A 19,221-nucleotide genomic window follows, 5' to 3' on the forward strand; every position below is an offset into this window, starting at 1 on the left:
ATTATTGCCTTAATTATGGACTTTCAAGATGTGAATACTATATTATTTTCTTGATCCTAAGGGTAAAGCATCCAATTTGCTATGGTAAATGCTAACATTAAGTAGTTTTGTTTGCCCATGTTTCTTGCTTTTTCTGCTTCTTCTTTTCTTCTTCTTCCTCTCCTTCCTTATTATTCTATCAGTGCAGGTGATTGAAACTAGGACCCTGTGCATGCTAAGCATGTACAGTACTACTGTGCTAAAATAAGAGGCCCTTAACCTATGCTCCCTACTGAGATAAGATCCTTCACTGCGATTTCCAGCTTCAAGAACATTAATCATGAAGGCCTTTAGAGTCTGTCAACTTTTTCTATAGCAATTGATAAGACTGCATGATATTGATTTTTGCTGCTGGTACACTGGTTTCTACTGTTAATATTATTCACACCGAGCCCATACGGCATAGATGGAGGAAATCTCAGTTGGCATGTGGTACAATGCAATGTCAGTTTTGCTTTTAATTTCCTAATGTTTGAGTGATGTTTATTTGGTCTACTCTCATGTGAAATTTTGATCAATAATTTTTATTTTTTGTAGTATGCATGTGGTGTTAGAATTGATGTAATGCTGACCTCATGAAAATTAGAGAGATATGACAAATCATGATGCTATAAACATGGGTGCACATATATTGCTGTGCTATGATGTTTTCAGTTCTTCTGGAAAAATACCAAAAAGGGAAGTAGGTGGGTCAAATTACTTTTTCTCAAATTCTAGATTTTTGAGGAATCTCCATACTGGTTTCTATGGTGGTTGTGCCTGTCTATACTCCCACCAACAGTGGAGAAGGATTCATTTTTCCACACAGCCCCTATATCATTTGTTATTCATTGATTTCTTGATGAAAGCCACTCTTTCCAGTGTGAGATGGAACCTCAGTGTTGTTTTACTTTGCATTTCTCAGATAAATTTTGTTGAACTTTTATTATGATTTATTTGTCATTCATAGAAAAGATAGAAGACAAATTAATATGTATATATTAGCTAAAATAATTATACTATTAATTTCTATTGGTTTATTGAAAGAAACAGTTAATGCTTAATTTACTTTTGATCAATTTTGCATACCTATATTTGATAATCAGATCAACTACATTCAATATGCCATATAACAACCATTGTTGATTTCCTAAAAAAAATTACAGAGGTATGTTTTTACATTTTCTGGAAGGTATTGTAGAGAATGGATACCATGTCTCATACTGAAACAATGGTTAAATGATTCTATTTTGAACAATTTTATTTATTGATTCAATTTTTTGTTATAAGCCTATTAAGGTTATTTACCTTTCTTTGACTTTCAAAAATTTGTCTTTTAAGGAATTATTGCATCTACATTATCAATTTGGAGACCAGAACTTATTCACATTATGCCTTATTATCTTTAGAAAGCATTAGATCGCTACTGATGGTCCACTTCATACCAATGACAGTTTATGTCCTCTTCTGTTAATTTCTGCTACCTGGATTTGAGACTTTCCAATTTTTTTAATGGAATGATATTTTGTTGAGTTTCCTATATTTCTTGTTTAGAATTTAGATGAATTCTGCTTGATTTTTAATTATTTCTTTTTTGAACCTACTGTAGGCTTAAACTACAATATGTCATCTCACCTTCTAAAATGGAAATTAGAGTACTGTATTTTGTAATTTTTTCCCAAGTGTATACCCTTGTGATTAAATGGACCCTTGTCCTCCATTTTATAAGTTTTGATATGTTGTATTTTTATCTTCTTCAGTATTTTTCTTAATTTTTTTCTTGAAATATCTATTTTAATGCACAGGCAATTTAGATTTATACTGAATCATGACCAAACATTTGGGACAAGCCAGATCTTTCACTCAATTGATTTCTTGTTTACTTTCATTGTAATCTCAGTGCATACTTTATTTTACTCTATTCTTTTAGATTTTAAGCTGTGTTTTATGTGCCAGAATGTTACCGGTTATGGCCAATCCCATGAGAGCTAAAGAATACATAATCTACTTTAGTTGAATGAGACATTCTGCAAATATAGATCAGATCTAGGTGCCTCATAATCCAGGGAACTCAACTGATTTCCTATCTGCTCAACCAGTTATTGAAATAGAGTTACTTAAATATTCAAGTACAATAATGGATTTGTCTCTCTTCTTGTGGCTGTATCCAGCTTTGCTTCAAGTATTTTGCTGATCTTTGGATAAGTGAATAAACAAATTATTACTAGATTTTCTTACAGATTTAATGCCTTCCTTATTACATAATGATCCTTATTACCTATATCTACCCTTTTGACAAGTGTGCTTTGTCCAAAAATAACATGTTCATTTCACTTTTCATTTATTAAATATCATCTTTACATGTTACTTTTTTCTGAGGATCTATATTTAAAGTGGGTCTTTGTACATTGTTCATTCTTGCTTTCTATCCATTGTAAAAAAAATCTTTATTTTAGTGGTTTATTTTTACATTCATGTTTATTTGAAGAGAATATTGCTATATTTGATTATCTATACTGTTTTCTATTTGTTGTACATAATCTTTGTTCTTTTATTCCTTTTATTCCTTCTGTGTCTTTCTTTTTAATGTATTTGATACAGGGTCTCCCTATGCAGCTTGGACTCATGACCTTCCTGTTTCAGCCTCCCAGTGCTGACATTACAAGTTTCTGCCAGCGCACCCATTATTGATGCTGTCTACTGCCAACTGCCGAGTGGATAATCTAGCCTTCAAGTTCCTTTTTTCATTATCTTTGTGTTTCTCAAAGAGAGAGTGAGCCTGACTATTCTGGAATTCATGGGAATTTTCCTGCCTCAGCTTCCTAAGAGCTGGATTTGCAGGAGGTGTGCACCCCCTCACATCTGGCTTCAAAGCCCATTTCAAAGTTTGCTTCATTGAATGAGTAGTATTAATTAGTTTAGAACAGCAACTCTAGGGAACAGTGTTTGGATATAGAATTACATTGACACTTTAAAGGGAAATAATGAGATACTGGGGGAGATTGTTTACCAATATATGATAATATATGAAAATCAGAGATCCTTACTGATAGCACTGTCATAGGCATCTGAAAGAAAAAAAATGAGGTTTAAGAGTTAGAATTCACTAGACAAGTAATAATCCTCCAATGAAGTTTCAACTTTTAACCTTTACAATGTTTAATATCATCTGTGGAAAGCAAGAGGATGCTGAGATTTGAATGGGAACGCCTATGTATCGGGATCAATGCAGTTGAAAAAAATGTATTTTCTAAAAAGTAAAAATATTTAATTCCAAAAATCAATACAATGGACAAGCACTGAAAGCATTGCATAGTACAAATACCAAAACAGATATAGAACCGGTGCCTTGGTGGCAATTGTAAAAATCATGCAGCATCACATGAAATGACTCTTTTCATTTAGTAAGTAGGCCACTATCCCGATTTATTTCAAGTTGTCTTTCCTTTCCCACTTTAGGAAATGACATTGGCTGCTCCAGTTGACTGCTACTCTCTCATTAGAAATATTTAGAAAACCACGCACTGTCTGTAGACCAGCCCTGCACTTTATACCACTTACTCAAGGGTACATATAAAAAGTTTTTACACATTAAGACTGCAGCAGAGCTGTCCTATCAAGAGAGGATTTGCTCTCCAAATTTATACATTTCTCAGAACACCTAGAGGCACAACTTTTTTCTAATGAAGAAGCTCATATCAATCCAGGCACGGTGGCGCTAACCTGTAATCCCTGCACTCTGGGAGGCTGAGGCAAGAAGATCACAAATTTGAGCTTTTTCTGGTCAAACTATGAGGTAGAAAGGGCCAGTATATATGCTAATTTTCAAGTGAGAAAAATAAAACCCAGGAAGTCCAGCGAGGAGCACACATGAAGGTCCACACTTGTGTTCCTCACCAGAGTTTGAGGCCAACATGAACTACACAGTGAGCTCAAGGCCTGTTTGCACAGCATAGTGACTGCCTGTCTCACAAAGAAAAAGAAAATCAGCATCTAGAAATAAATAACAGGGAGCTAAAGGGACATAAAGGGGTGAAGGAGGGGACATCAAAGTACTTAAAATACTTTTGGATGAGAAATTTAACACTTATTATTTTTAAAAAATGCATAGAAAATTAAATGGTAGGATGTACTTCCAGTGGTATACTGGCAACAGTACATTTCAATAAAGCTTTTGTTAAATTATAGCAACTGTTTAAAAAAGGAATTGCTCTGGTGTGCTACTTGGTCTTTTTCTATTATATTTTACTTCTCCAACTTAAGCAATTGAGTGGGATGTGGGAGTCCTACTCGCTGTCCTACCTGCCCAGAACGCACGGAGTGGGGATGCTACACACAGGAATGGCACCTGCAGGAGCTCAGCGAAGCAGAGTTCCGATGTGCTGCGCTGAATACTAGCCACCTCCTGCGGCAGACTTTGCGGTTCATCTGCAACCTTTCAAGTCTTTGCAAAGGCTGTTGAAGGAGGTGCAGTAAATTCAGGCGTAGGTTTACTGCGGTAGTTTCTTGACACTACCACCGCCACCAATGACTGCGTGACTTGGGATTGCACATTCATTACGTGAAATGACCTCAAAATGCTCGTGCAGGACGGAGGCATGGTGACTTCTGCCAGTGAAGAATGCAGCAGCAGTAAACCACACCAGCGCAAAGTGACTGAGCAGAAAGAACATCGCAGATCAATCAGACAAAAACTGCCGCTAGGATAGGTAGGGAGCACTGAAACCATTACTTCAGAAGCTCAGTGCGGCCTTACTGTCCTCAGCATTTCTGTCTCTATGCAAAATTGCACCCTTCTTACCCACCAAGCTCAGAAACAGCAGCGAAGTGCCTCACCACCCCCTAGGCGGTGCCAAATCCCTGACAGCTGTGAGCACAGCGCATTTCACCTCGGGACAGGGCAAAGTTTACAGGGGTCTATACCTCTCAAGTGCAGGTTCTAAAGGCATCGAGTTCCTAACCAAGAGCCACTTTCAGAAAAACTAGCATCAGTGTGGTTCGCGTGCACGCGCACACGCGCACTCGCGAATGAGAAGAACCAGCAAAATGATCTCTTAGAAAGTGGTCTGAACAATATGACCACCTAAAGTGCCCAGTGGGAACAACAGATTCACAGTAGCTACAACCCTGAGCTTTCAGAATTTCATGTAACTCCACGGAGAATAAAATTTTGGAACAATCGTGTAGCAGGTGAGTAACAGTCTTCTTTTCTAAAGTAAACCAGTAGCTTTGTGGACCCAAGCACATCCATCGCTTCTCAGGCACGACTTTTCAAAGGAGCCAAGATTGGGTGAATGAACATCCATAACACAAACTCTTGTGACCTTTTAAAAATAATTGAAACCAAATATTGTGCCACACTGTATCACTTATCTGTAAGTATAACCTACAAGTGAAACTTAATTTTAGCACATTATCTCAAATGTTTGGCTGGAGGGGATGGAGTCTCTCTCACTGCTGAATCCTTCAAATGGAAACTCGTGATGGCATAACTGCAGATCTCTGGATCTCTCAGAGCTCAAGTTCATCACTTACAAAGGTTCTTGATTGATTTAAAAATAGAGAAAAAAAACAAACAAACAAAAATTGAGAGCTGTCCATTATCGACCCTTTTGTATCTAGATACTCAAAATAGTAAGGATAGATATACAGCTCCATTCTCTTAGTTCAATGAGTGGAGAGATTTATTATAATAGTGTTTGGACAGGATATCATGTCTGCATTTTGTACAGTGAAAAACCACTAAGACAACAACATGCAATGTATTAATTATTGAAAATGTGCCAGTAATCGTTTATGAAACTGTCTCATTGATATTTCCTTTTCAATAAAATTATTTCTAAAAAGGCAAATAAAGTCTTGTGGGGAAGAGATAGAAGGGACATTAATTTTCCAAAGTTTGAAAGCATTCACCCTGGTGTAACGAAACACTTAACTGAAAGAGTAGTTTGCTTATATGGAAAACACACTCACATCTAACTATAACTACCTTGGATTTTGATGCCAAAATATTACATTACAGTGAGGTAGAGAACAAAGTTAACTGAAGAATGAATTAAGTCTCTTCTCCTCTATAGCTTCTGTGTTTATGTTGTGGTGTAGGCAGCGTGTGAATATCACTTTGTTTAGCTCTTTTCCCAAGACTGGAACTCACCTCTGTACCTCGCTTCAGCTGGCCTCGGCTTTCCACATGCATTGGTGATGCTGTGGGATCTGTGGTAGCAGCAAAAGTGACAAAATTCTCTCTTAGAATAGCATAGAGAGGATCCTCCATGAAGCTCTGCCATCCTAACAACTGCATCAAAAGATCAGCTCAGTACACCACAGGCTGCTCCTGTAGGGCACAGAGCTGCCTCACCACTGTACACTGGTCCAGATGAAACATCTCCTCTTGAGCAGTGGAGGTTTAACCCTGTGCACTGGCTGCCTGCACTGCTGATGTGTCCTGGCTTGAGCCTGCAGGCCCTGGCAAACTCTGTACATTGGAAAGAAGTAGAGAGGGTGCCTTTTTGGCAGTGTCTTTCAGCAGTGACAAATCTCATGTCCCTTCCATGAATCACTGCCCTATGGAGTTGGGCATGGTAGGGAAGTGTGGGGGTGAGACGCGGCATTTGAGATCCTAAAGCTTAGTAGAACTTTGTCATAGCAAAAAGAGACTAACCAATGCAATATTCCTCCTCTCCTGCCTTAACACCAGCCTACCTACTTTACCATTTTAATTTACTTTTACTTCCTGAATTCAGAAAATAACACAGGATGGGAACACCCTTCTCTCTCAGTCACCGACATGCAAACCTTCTGGAAGGCTGTTAACATGACCCATTTTTCCAAAGACCCTGTCTATTTCAGCCCTGTTACTTTATTATTCCATAATACTGCAGTTACCAATTGATTCTACTGCCCTGACTGCACATGAAAGAAGATAGAAGAAGTCTACGAGGCACACTCTCTCCTTTTTATGGATGCTGCTGGGAGGGTAACAGCATCTTACTTCTGATTTACCACACATTTGGCACAAAAAAAAAATCTAACTCCCATGGATATGAGCTCAGCTGAAAATTATACCAGGATGAGTAAAAGAAATAAGGGATATTGTGAAAAGGCCTGTCTGTCACATTTACACAGATATGAAGGAGGTGTAAGCAATTTCTGAAAGTAAGTTTAGAAGAAAACTCATGTACAGAGAAATAGAGGTGTAGCTGATTGCAGGCCTCCCAGTTGACTGTGTGCATCCCAGTTTAAGGCAGAGAGAACAGCAAATACAATAAATATGTGGATTTACCTGACTGTATCACTGAAATCCATAATTTCTTTTTGTAAGCAGATGGCCAGCTATAGAAAGAAACAAGAACAAAGAACTTTTTACTAACTGGAGACAAGGAAAAACAATTCATGACACAGGCAAGAGATAATTTTCTAAGGGTCAGCATAGATAAGTCTTCAGATTTTCTTGAACAGGAAGAGAATATTAGGGTCCCTGTTAATCTTATAAAATTTAATACAATAATTATAAATAGAAAAAGTATAAATAAAAAGCATATTATATCTATATCTATATCTATATCTATATCTATATCTATATAATCTTCTTAACCACAAGTTTGGGATGTGTTATTATTGATGTCATAACTTTTTATAATACTTAAAAACAATGTTTTCTTATACTCTTTTTCACTCATATTAACTAGTCACTTACACAAATGAATATGTCTACTTTGATGTTTAATCTTTATCTTTAACCCACTATTTTATTTTTATTGGTAATTGTTCTTTAATGGGCTTTCCTGACCATATCTGATAAGGAATACATCCCTTTTTCCTATAATAACTACTCTGTTCTTCATTCCAACTACAGGCCTTCTTATTTCTTCATGCAGTTCCATTGGCCAGTACCTTGCAAGTCAGAAGCTCTCCAGGATTAGAAGTCATTGGTCCAGAACCCCGTTTGACGCTGAAGACATCACTGTCTCCTCCGAATCTCCAGGTTGCTGGGATATGCAAAGCCAGGCAGACCTGGTCTCTCCAGTGGCTTATTCTCCTTGACTGTGGGCTCACTGCTCTTTTCTCCTCCTCAGCACATGGAAGAAGATTGGCAGGCTTCTTTTTCTAGAAGACGTAGAAGCAAAGCATCACTCTGTCTGTCTAGCCCTCTTAGATCATCTAGTGTCCGTTGTGGTTCCACTCTGCCGTACTGCACACTGACAATGCAGGGAAGTGGCCTGACTTAAGTCAACACAGAGGTGCAGCAAGGTTGGGACTCTAGCCTGGTGTTACGAATGCTTGCTATGAATGACAGCCATGGAGAGTGTCAGCAATGTGACTGACACAGACTGAACATGTTGTGTTCTTTCGGTCTGAACATGCTGTGAATCAGAGGTCAACAATGTCGTACCCCACCATGCATGTTATTCATGCCACTATATGTAGGGGATTCATTTTAATGTTACCAACATACACACATGAAATGACAATCTGTGTTTTAGTTTTTTGTTTCATTATTACTTTATCACACACTTGGGGAAGCAATGAATTTTTTTTTTTATTTTCCCCCATTATAACTAGGAATTGTTTCCTAAAACTGATATATTTTGAGACAAGATAGCTATCTGTAATTAAGACCAGTCCTAGACTAACTATGTAGCCCAAACTGGCCTTGAACTTACCCTGATCCTCCTGCCTCAGACTCCTGACTTCTGAGATTCCAGGCATGTACCACCATCCCTGGCCTGTTTCCTAAATTTTTTAAAGCCTCTCTGAAGAATGCATTGAACAGTAATCACAAAGATAATGAAAAACTTGTAATAGTTAGTTAATATAGAAAATATATTTAATATTCTTTTTGTGTATATAATTTTGAATTACACTGTCAGTAAAATATTTTATGAAGTGTTTTCTTAAATATTAAAACTTACCAATTATAAAGTACAGATGAGTCAGGATGCAGAAGGTTAACTGGTATTTCACAGAATTTTTTTCATTTCATTTTATTTCTGAAATAAATTAAAAAAAATTTTTGAATATATGTATTTTTTTTAGTAAGGATCTACAGGGTCTCACTACTAGATCAGACTCATAGTTATCCACTTGTTTACAGCCTCCCAAGAGCTGGGATTATGGGTCTGTGCCACCACACCCAGACCATACCCAGTCTTAATTGCCTTCTTAGCATGCCCCGGGGGTGGAGCCAGCAGGACAGGCCCAGAATTGACTCTCTGACCCCTGCATCTGTCTAGACAGGCACTCTAATCCACTGAGTTATTTGGCCGCCCTTTTTGAATATTTGTATGTTTTTAACTGACATATTTCAGAAACTTTGATATGGCTAAAATATTGGAAATAAAGTGTTACTTTTTGTTTTCTATTACTTTATTTTAAAAATTTTATGAAATTCATATATTACTTATAATTTGAAAATATAAGATAAAGATTTTTACCTAGCCATTTACCTTGAAATCAATGAATGACTTCACTCTAATTATTTAACTGTATAAATATCATAGGGGCATATACAATGTGCAATAGTTGTATAGTTATACAGATCGAAGTTGATCAAAGAAACAAGAAAATTTGAAATAGTTGTTCTGTGCTATCTAGATTGTATATAACTATATATACAATTGTATATATTGCGTTGTATAATAGGTGGATAACTGGATAAAATAAATTGTAGAGCTAGAGTTATTTTTCTTAATTTTCAAGTGTAATTTCCAAGCAGACTGTTTTATTCCTCTTTTATAGCAAACATGTTGGTGAGATCATTTATTTGGACCTACTAATAAACTGTGTTTTCCAAAAGCTATAAAATTTCAAATGATTTCCTTAAAAAAAGAAGGAAGAATGAAAAAGAAGCACCACCTCCTTTGCATTACCAGATAATTTATGGATATTTTTCACTGTTGCGAGTCTGAGTGGTCTTGTCCTACACAGACTTGCTTCAGACCTAGTGGTGAGGTCACATCATGCAGTGCGCGTGCCTAGGAGACCGGAATGCCATGCTGACACCTCCCTGGTACACTTGAGTGAATAATGTGATGGGTCATTAACATTTCGTTTACATATACAATTACAGAACCATCTAGACTCGGAGTCAGCAACTTATCTAAGTCGTCAGATACACACTTGAAACTTTTCAGGGTGCGTGTGGTCTCAGTTGAAACTACTTTACCATGATGAGAAAAAAAACAAAAACAAAGAAACAAACAATGAATGATACTTTAAAATAAGAGTGACTGTTTTCCAAATAATTTATAAAATAGGCAGTCAGAAAGTAGGCCATCGTTGGCCAAGATTACAAGACTGATTCTTGATTTATGAACAGCTGCATATCATGTATTTGCAAAATGTAAAAATAAGATAGTGTGTTAGTTTACTTTTTTGAAGTTTTGACAATTTGAATAAACCTCACATAAACAACAAATTGTGAATGTGTTTATTTCCTTTTAAAATATTCTCTATTGTGATTTGGTATTAGGATAAAGAAAGTTTTGTTTTACCAGTTATTAAAAGTGGTAATTCTGGACTCTAATCCATTTTGCTACAGTTACATTCTCTTAATGAATTATCGATCAATACCATTTCCATATGTCACACGTCTTCATTTGTTATGCTACCTTCATCCAATTTGGAAATTTCCTCCTATAATCTAATGGGTGGTCCTAAAATTTTCACATTCTGTAAATATTACATTAAAAATACTTAGTTCTGAAGAGGGTAGCCATAGAATTTATTGACAAAGCCAAGGCACTTTTGAGACTTCTGGGCAGGCAAGCTGGCCACAGCCATGTGAGACTCACCTGTGACTAAACAAAAAAAAAAAAAAAAAGGGGATGCAGATGAATGTCCATTTTGTATCTGTGTATTCAAAATGGTTAGGATAGATGTATAGTTACATTCTCTTAATGAATAGAGGGATTTGTTCTAATGGTGTTTGTAAGTAGGATATCATGTCTGCATCTTGTACAGCAATTAACCACTAGGAAGAATGTATGCAGTGTGTTAGTTATTGAAACTGTCCTACCAATTTGGTTTGAAACTGTCTCATTGCTATTTGTTTATCAATAAAATTATGGGGGAAAAAAAAAAGAAATGTAAAGCGCTGCTGACTCCGGTGCCAGGACTTATGTGGGCTGGGCAGATGTCATGGCTAAATTCCTTAGCAAGAAAACACTTAAGAGCAAGCCCACCATTCTCATTAAAAACAAAGAGCTGGATAAAGAAAAAGAGGCTGAAGAAGAATGACTGGAGAAAAGAAACAGCTTGATAAGAAGTGAGAATGAAAAATGGTGTCAAGAGCCAAGCCAGGTGCTGTCCAGAACGGAGATGCAGAGAGGGATTTCCAGAGAACTGCAACGTGGGCTGTGGTGCTGTTATTCAGCGCTGTTCAGAAACACCAGAAGAACACGGCCGAGAAGCTTAGAGAGGAGGAGGCTCTGTCAGAAAGCGCGCTGAGTTGGTGTCAAGGGTTTCCAAGAGAGATTTCATCAGCGTTCTCAGAGGAACGGACGAAACCACAAATGAGAAAAGTTCATCGGAAAAGAACCCAAACGCCAAACAGTCCAGAGTGAAATCAGCAGAGGGTCCAGGCTGGATCATTCTACGGGACGATTTCACCCTGAGTGCCTCCTTGCAGCACTGGGGCAAGAAGGACGGCTCCGAGGGCAGCAGCGCGGGCCGCAGGTGACTGAGGCTGGCAGCAACGATGCTGTGGAAGAGTTGGAGTGGAGGAATTCTGAGGTTCAGTGAGCCAGAGATTGGCGGCTTTGCTGTTCCCTCTTTTCACCTAAATTTTCTCTAATTAATGTATTTTCAGCCCTTATGTAATTGCTTTTCCTTCAGACATTTGTAAAAAGAAATACTTTTGCTTGACCAGTAGGATTTTCATTTTGCTAGGGTACCGGCATGTTGACACATCTTGACCAGAGACATTGGTATGGTTTTATTCTCACTGGTGTTTCAAGAATTAAAATGAATTATTTGAAGTTAATATTTTTCTGTCTTCCAGCTCAGAGATGTATATGTCTGTGGTTTGTTGAAATGATTGCTATCATTTTGTTTGTTTGGTTTAGTGAACTGTTGAGAAAACTTACATAGTAAAGTATTAAATTATATTTAAAAAAACAGGACACTTTTGAGATTAAAGGAGTCATTATTCTAAATTATGTCAGGAACAAACACACTTAAACCAGGACCATTACTGTTCACTGAGCATAGAAAATATTTATTTTTACTCATTAGGGATGTGGGAGTAGGTCTGAGCATTAATCTGGCATAAGCGAGATCAACAGGAAAAGCAATACACATTTACTTAATAGATAGTTTATGAAGCACGCGTGCCTTTGTAAGGAAAGGAAACTCAAAGCTGAACACTTGCACAGGGAGCTGAATTGAACAGCTCATTGTGAAAAGCCTGACAAAGCCAAACAACACAGATTGCAGTTGCTAGCGAGTGGAGCAGGGGTACGGAAAATAAAAATAAGGCGGAAATGGCTGGTGTGGATTTCTCTCAGTTCTATGATAAGAATGATACACTCTTATGGTGCAGAGGAGACATAGTTTGCATTGGAATTTTATCTTCTGCTTGTAAGAAACAGAAGGAAGGTCAGGGTGACTTTCTGGCATCTGTTGTTTTTCAAGTGCCTCTAATTAAAAACAGTCCTAGGACTAGATTATCAATTTCGTGCTTTCTGAGCTCCTTTACTGTGGTGGTTGGGCTTTCTTGCCGACTCCATTGGACTGAGAAATACCTAGGCTGGTCAAGCACTCTCCCAGGTGTATTTGTGAAGGCGTTTTCAGAGGTGATCACCATGTGGGTAGCCCAGGGGTGGGGACACCTTCCCTGAACACAGACAGCACTGTTGAACAGGCACAGGGACTAAGATTTAGAGGAAGAAGGAAGGCGGCTAACACGGAATCACTCGGTTTCCTTCTCGGTCTTCTATGCTTCCTGTCTGCCTTCAGGTAACCAGATTTCCACTGCTTTACTGCTCTGGAAAGGGATTCACCTTAAGCCAGAAGTAATGGTACTAACAGACCATGGAGGGAAGCCTCTGAAACAGTGAGTCCAAATCAATGTTGCTTTCTTTCAGTTGTTTTTGTCAAATATTTTAAGAATAGCCAGCTGACTAACACATTCATCCCCCAGGTCTTTCTTAGCATTCTTCGATTGATGGGAAATAAGTTGAAGGAAAGACTCCCCAGAACACATGCAAAGTTCTAACAAGTAATTACATTAAGTAATAACTGTTCCTTGTGGGAGATCACCTGAATCATTCAAGCAATTAAACACGATAAGACACTGCCACTGAGTGATCAAATAGGAACGTTGAAGAAGATACAGATGTAGCTTCATCAGAGCTAAGGCTTTTCATGTTCAGTGAGGATAAACAGAAAGGGTAGCCCTGCTCCAGGGCAGCCGCCATGAAGGGCAGCCCAGGGAGCTGTGAACCAGGTCAACAGACAGGACCACAAGACCTTGAAGGCAGACCTCTCTGGGCACAACACCCTGGGGCAGGGAGTCACATCAGATTCCATCGAGACATGCTCAAAACTGTGTTCAAAAATAAAAAAGAAGGAGATTTACCTTTTCTTGTTGGACATTTGAATCCATTTTTATTTTTATCAACTTTTCTTGCTGAGGAAAGATTGTAAGGACCGAGGTGAATTCCACATTTTCCTGCAGTTGTTCTAGCCATCATGGAAGAGGATTCAGGTTACAATATTTGCTGTATCTCCTATGACTCTAGATAAAACAATACATTGAATTAACTTTACTTTAGATAATTGCCTATTCTGTTTCATTTGTGAGAAGTAGCAGTGAAAACTGCTTTGTATGTTTTGCTATTTTTTCTCCAACTGTAACATTCTGCAACATTACAGCATAATATTATTACCAGAATATTAACATTGATACAATTCATTACCCATGCACAGATTTTCCAAGTTTTTCTTATTTGTTTTTATATGCCTTTGCAACGGTATAAAATCATATCATTGGTGTAGTTTCCTATACCCACAAGCACATTCAATGTATAGAGCAGTTTGAGTATCACAGGAATCTCTTATTTTCCCCTTACAATCATACCTACTTTTTCCCTGGGTCCTAGGCCCAACTACATTTTTAACACTAATTTCTCCATTTCCAAATGTTTCTCACTTAAAAAGTGCTATTATGGGGCTTGGAGTGTGTCTTGGAAGCAAAGGCAATATAGGGTTTTGGAACTGGAGTTGGCTTTTTTGGAAAAAGTCTTGCTACAGTGTCCTACAGGGGCAGTGAGCCCATGACACATGAGCCACATTGGCTCTTGATTATCACTTAAAGCGCTACAAGTTTCCTCATCATTCTCCTGGAGATTCATTCACATTTGTATATATCAATTATTTGTTCATATTTAGAGTTTTTTAATGTTCCCTACTATGTTACAAACAAATATGATGTAACATTTAGTTTTTGTAGGACTTCTGATTGGATGGCATTTAGGGAGTGATAAAAAGCAATCACAACAATTAATACAAACTATTTAGCATAGTTTTAGCACAGACATACATTTTTACTTATCTATTGATCAATTTCTGGAGTACAATTATTGGGCAATATTGGTAGTTATATAGCAATTTTTTATAAGAACTGCCAAATTGTATCTCAGAATGTTTGTACTGTTCTAAATTCTCACTAGCATTATGATTTATTATATAACCTTTGCACTACTATCTTTTAAAAAAATACAACTAAGTTTGTAGTGATTGTTCACCATGGTCTTTATTTGCACTTCCCTAGTGAAAATTTTGACTGTATTATCATGTGCTTGTTTGCCACCTTTGCAACCTCTTTGGAGGATATAAGAGGATAAAATGTCTGTTTATATCTCTTTGCCAATTTCTGGTGAGACTGTTTTTATCATTTTTGAGTTATCCGAGTTCTTTATCTATTCTAGATATTAGTCAATTGCTGGATATGCAGTTTGCAAATATTTTCAGTCTATGGCCTGTCTCCTCATTGTCTTTACCTGCGCTGTCAAGTAAAAATTGCTTAGAGCTTCAGTTACATGTGTATCATCTCTTTTTCCTGTATGGACTACATTTTTCATGTCACTTGTTACAGTTCTTACACAGCCTAAATCACAAGGTTTTTCCTCCTGTATTTTTCCTTGAAATTTTGTAGTTTAATATTTTATATCTTAGCCCATGTTCTGTTTCAATTCAGTTTTGTGTAAGACAGAATGTACCAGCGGATGAACGCTTTTTGAGGATAGAGATCTAGTTGGCTCAGTAAAATTTGTCAAAAATACTATCTTCCCTCTCTTGATATGGTTATGAACTCATAAAAAATAAACAGTTGAATATATTTGGGGAGTCTGCTCTCTCTCAACTTCATTTCTTTTGGATACAAAGAAGAGGACTGTGGGACTATATGATAGTATACTTTTAATTTTTAGATGAGACCATGCAGTGTTTTCCAAAATAAGTGCAATAACTGACATTCCTGTCATACACAATGATTCCCTTTTTCTCTACATTCTGGCCACTGTTTTTTTCTTTTTGATAGAAAACATCCTTACTAGGATATTTTGGTGTGCTTTTTATTTGCATTTCCCAGGTGATTAGAGTTAGACCATGTTTTCATGTCTAAGCCTCTGTTTTTTATACCTTCTTTGGAAAGGTGATTATTCAGATACTGTCCCATTCTTAATACAGTATTTGCTGTTGTTTTGTTTTAAAAAGTGTTTGCTGGCCTGGGAGATAATTCAGAAGTCTAAGCACCTGCCTGATAAGCACGAGAACCTGAGTTCAATCTCTGGTACCAATGCTGTGCTGGGCTCCCACTGAGCCAATCACTGAAACCAGGTGTGGTGGTGGTGCACACCTGTAATCCCAGAGCTGGGGAGGCCGAGCAAGGAGAATGGCCATGAGTCTAATCTGCATGGTGAGACTCTGTACCAACTACATAAAAGATTTATAAAATTATTAAAATAATAATAAAATAAAGTTATTGAATAGGACCTCTCATACATTTTGGATATTAATACCTTATCAGATGTACAGATTACAAAAGTTCTTCTGATTTTGTAAGTTGTCTTCTTTTTTTATTATTTCTTTGGTTATGCACAAGCTTTATAGTTTAAAGTAGTCCTCCTTATTCATTATCTGTTGTTTCATCAAAACTCATCTACAAGATTAGTAACCAGTAGCTCTTCCCTCTATTTTTTGTTGTGGTTGTTGTCCTGGACATTTTAACTCATAAACCCAGAGTTTATGATTATTTCTAGTCAATTTTGAGTTGATTTTTATAGATCATATAACAACAACTTCATTATTTTTCCGTGGATATCCAGTTTTGAAAACAGCATTTATTTGGGGCTCTTTCCTCATTATATTCTTAGCACTTCATCAAAGATTAATTATACATGCATAGACTTATTTTTCAGCAATCAACTCCATTCCATTGACCCATGTACATGTTTTTATTATAATAAGGAACTAAGTTCTTGTTTAATTTGTCTTTTCAATGATAGAAAAGGACCCAGAGCTTCATGAATGCCATGAAGTAACCTATCACTGAGCTATGTCTCCACTGCAACTGTACTTTGTGCTTTGTAGACTATTGTAATATAGTTTGAAATCAAATTCCATCTTTGTTCTGCTTTTTCAAAATCATTTTGGTTATGTTGGATCTTTTTAAAACCATATTAATCTTATTAACTTTTACAAAAATTATTGTGAAATATAAGACTAGTGTTTTCTTCAGAATTTCAATGACTCTGTAGGTTGCTTCAGGCAGCGTACCCATTTTAATATCATTACTCACTTAAATCATGAATACAGGATATCTTCCATTTATTTGTGTTAATTATTTCAATCAATGTCTTAAAAGTTTTAATTATAAACTGTTGAGGTAACTGATCCTTTACCTCTTTTTGATGCTTCTGTAAATAGAATAATTATTATAATTTCTTTTACTCTTGATAGTTCATTGGAATGTATAGGAACACAACTAGATCTTTATCTGCTACTAGCTTTTCTGATTGACTGTAGGATTACATTATATACAGTCATGATATTGAAAACAGAGACAATTTCAACTTTCTTATATTTGGATGATTTTATTTCATTACTTAGTTGTTCCATGTGGGATATCCAGTACTATGTTCAACAGAAATTGTGAGAGTAGATTCCCTTACCTTCATTCTTGTCCTTCTAAGGAAGGAAAGTTACCTGCTTTCTACCATTTACTATGAAATTAGCTCTTGGCTCAACATATATGGAGGTTTGTCTAATGTATCTGCATTTATGCAAATGCTTATATTCAGCTCATGTGCCATGTCACTTTGATTGACTTATGTATATCATAACATCTTATAGTTCATATATAAATTATACTTCATTATATTTGAGCTCTTCACTGTCCCATTGAAATTATTAGGCTAATTGTTGAAGATGTTAGAATCAGTATTTACAATAGACATTAGTTTGTAATATCTTTCTAGCAGTATCTTTGTCTGACTTTGGGGTGAGGGTACCACTGACTGTTATCTTTTAGATTTATGTATTTATTTAGTTGTTGTTGCTTTAATGTATTTAGCACGGGGTCTACAGGGCCTCATTACAGAGATCAGACTCCTAGGGATCTTCCTGTTTCCAGCTTCCCAAGTGCTGGGATTACAGGTGCACGCCATTGTGCCCAGTCTCTGTCACTGTCTGAGTGCGACATGCCGGGGATCAAACACCCTTTGCTGAGTCTTCCTTAAGCAGGTGCTTTAGTCCTCTAAATTATCTGGCTGGCCCTCTCTTAGGTTAAATATCACCCCTGCCCCAAATTCTCATGTGTTTATATGTGGTCTTTTTGAACATGATTGAGTCATTCTGTACTGATTGGTGGATTAATCCACTGCTCAGCTACTAGGTGAGCACTCTGCCCTGAGGTGCACCCAATGGCATGCAACTGAATCACTTGGAGCGTGGGTCCCTGAAAGGGTGTGTCTCAGTTACTTTTCTCTCATTGCTAAGAAAATACCAGACATCCAAAATTAAGGAAGGAAAGGTTTATTTAGCTCACCATTCGTGGAGGTTTCAGTCCATACCTGACTGACCCCAGGGCAGAGAGCACATGGCAGAACACAGCAGCTCATGGCAGCAGGACACAGCAAATTAGCAAGAGCAGAAAGGGAGGAGAGGAGACAGCAGTGGCAGAGGGAAAGCCTCTCTCCCTTCCTTATACTGCATCCAGGCTATCTTGCCCAGGGCAGCAGTAGCCCTCACATCCATAATCCCAGCATTGGATTGTGAATTATTCACAACCTCTAGAAGTCCACCCCATGACTACATGAGGCTTCAGGGAGACAACTAAACACAAAACGTAACAGGGTGTGTTTGTGTCCCAGGCTTCTTCTGAGTTCCAGAGATTGAACACATTCCTTTCCCAGGCCTTTCTCTCATGCCATTTCTGCCTTAGAAGTAACCGAGCATGGACTGAATTCTCTGAAAACCACCCACAAAAATAGACTTACCCTCGCTTGAATTATGGGTGTTGATCATATACTCAACAACCCAAAAGTTGACTGAAGCTTTGGTCTTAGGAAATAGATTTGGAAGTATTCTGTTTTGACTATTTTGAAAAAAGTGGAGAAAGATTGAGAACATTATTTTTCAATTCTTCATTAGGACTCAATCATGGAGCCATTCATTACAGAACTTTTTATGATGGTGGGTCTATGATTAACAATTTAATCTCGGGCCAGGGAGATAGCTAGCAGTCTAAGTGACTGCCTGACAAATGAAAGGACCTAGGTTCAGGTCCCACTACCACGTGCCATGCTGCCCAGGGAACATGGATCTGGCCAATGAAATAGGGTGTGGTGGTACACGCCCATAATCCCAGCACTGGGGAGGCTGAGACAGTCGGACAACCACGACTCTAAGCTGCATAGCAGACCCTGTACCAATTAATAATAATGATTATAATAATTTAATCTCTTTATTGGTTGTGAATTCATTTATATGTTTCATTGCCTCATGACTTAGTGTGTTGGTAGTTTTGACCAAATAATTACAATCTTCTTAAAGGTATAGAGTTTGTGGTGAATTTTATTCATATCATTTTTTGTTACTGATATATAAATTATGTCTCCATTTATATTTTCTCACTTTATTTCAGTCTCCATTTGTTGGTTTCTCTTTTTCCTTCCTTCCTTCCTTCCTTCCTTCCTTCCT

At 37.3% G+C, this 19,221-nt stretch overlaps 1 pseudogene; it reads left to right on the forward strand.

Annotated features, from left to right (window-relative positions):
- LOC101562726 overlaps positions 1-11,698 on the forward strand; it is a 162,447-nt pseudogene extending 150,749 nt beyond the window's left edge.
- The last annotated feature ends 7,523 nt before the right edge of the window (positions 11,699-19,221 follow it).

This window comes from Octodon degus, unplaced genomic scaffold (genome assembly GCF_000260255.1).
Source record: "Octodon degus isolate 3935 unplaced genomic scaffold, OctDeg1.0 scaffold00068, whole genome shotgun sequence".
Lineage (NCBI taxonomy): Eukaryota > Metazoa > Chordata > Mammalia > Rodentia > Octodontidae > Octodon > Octodon degus.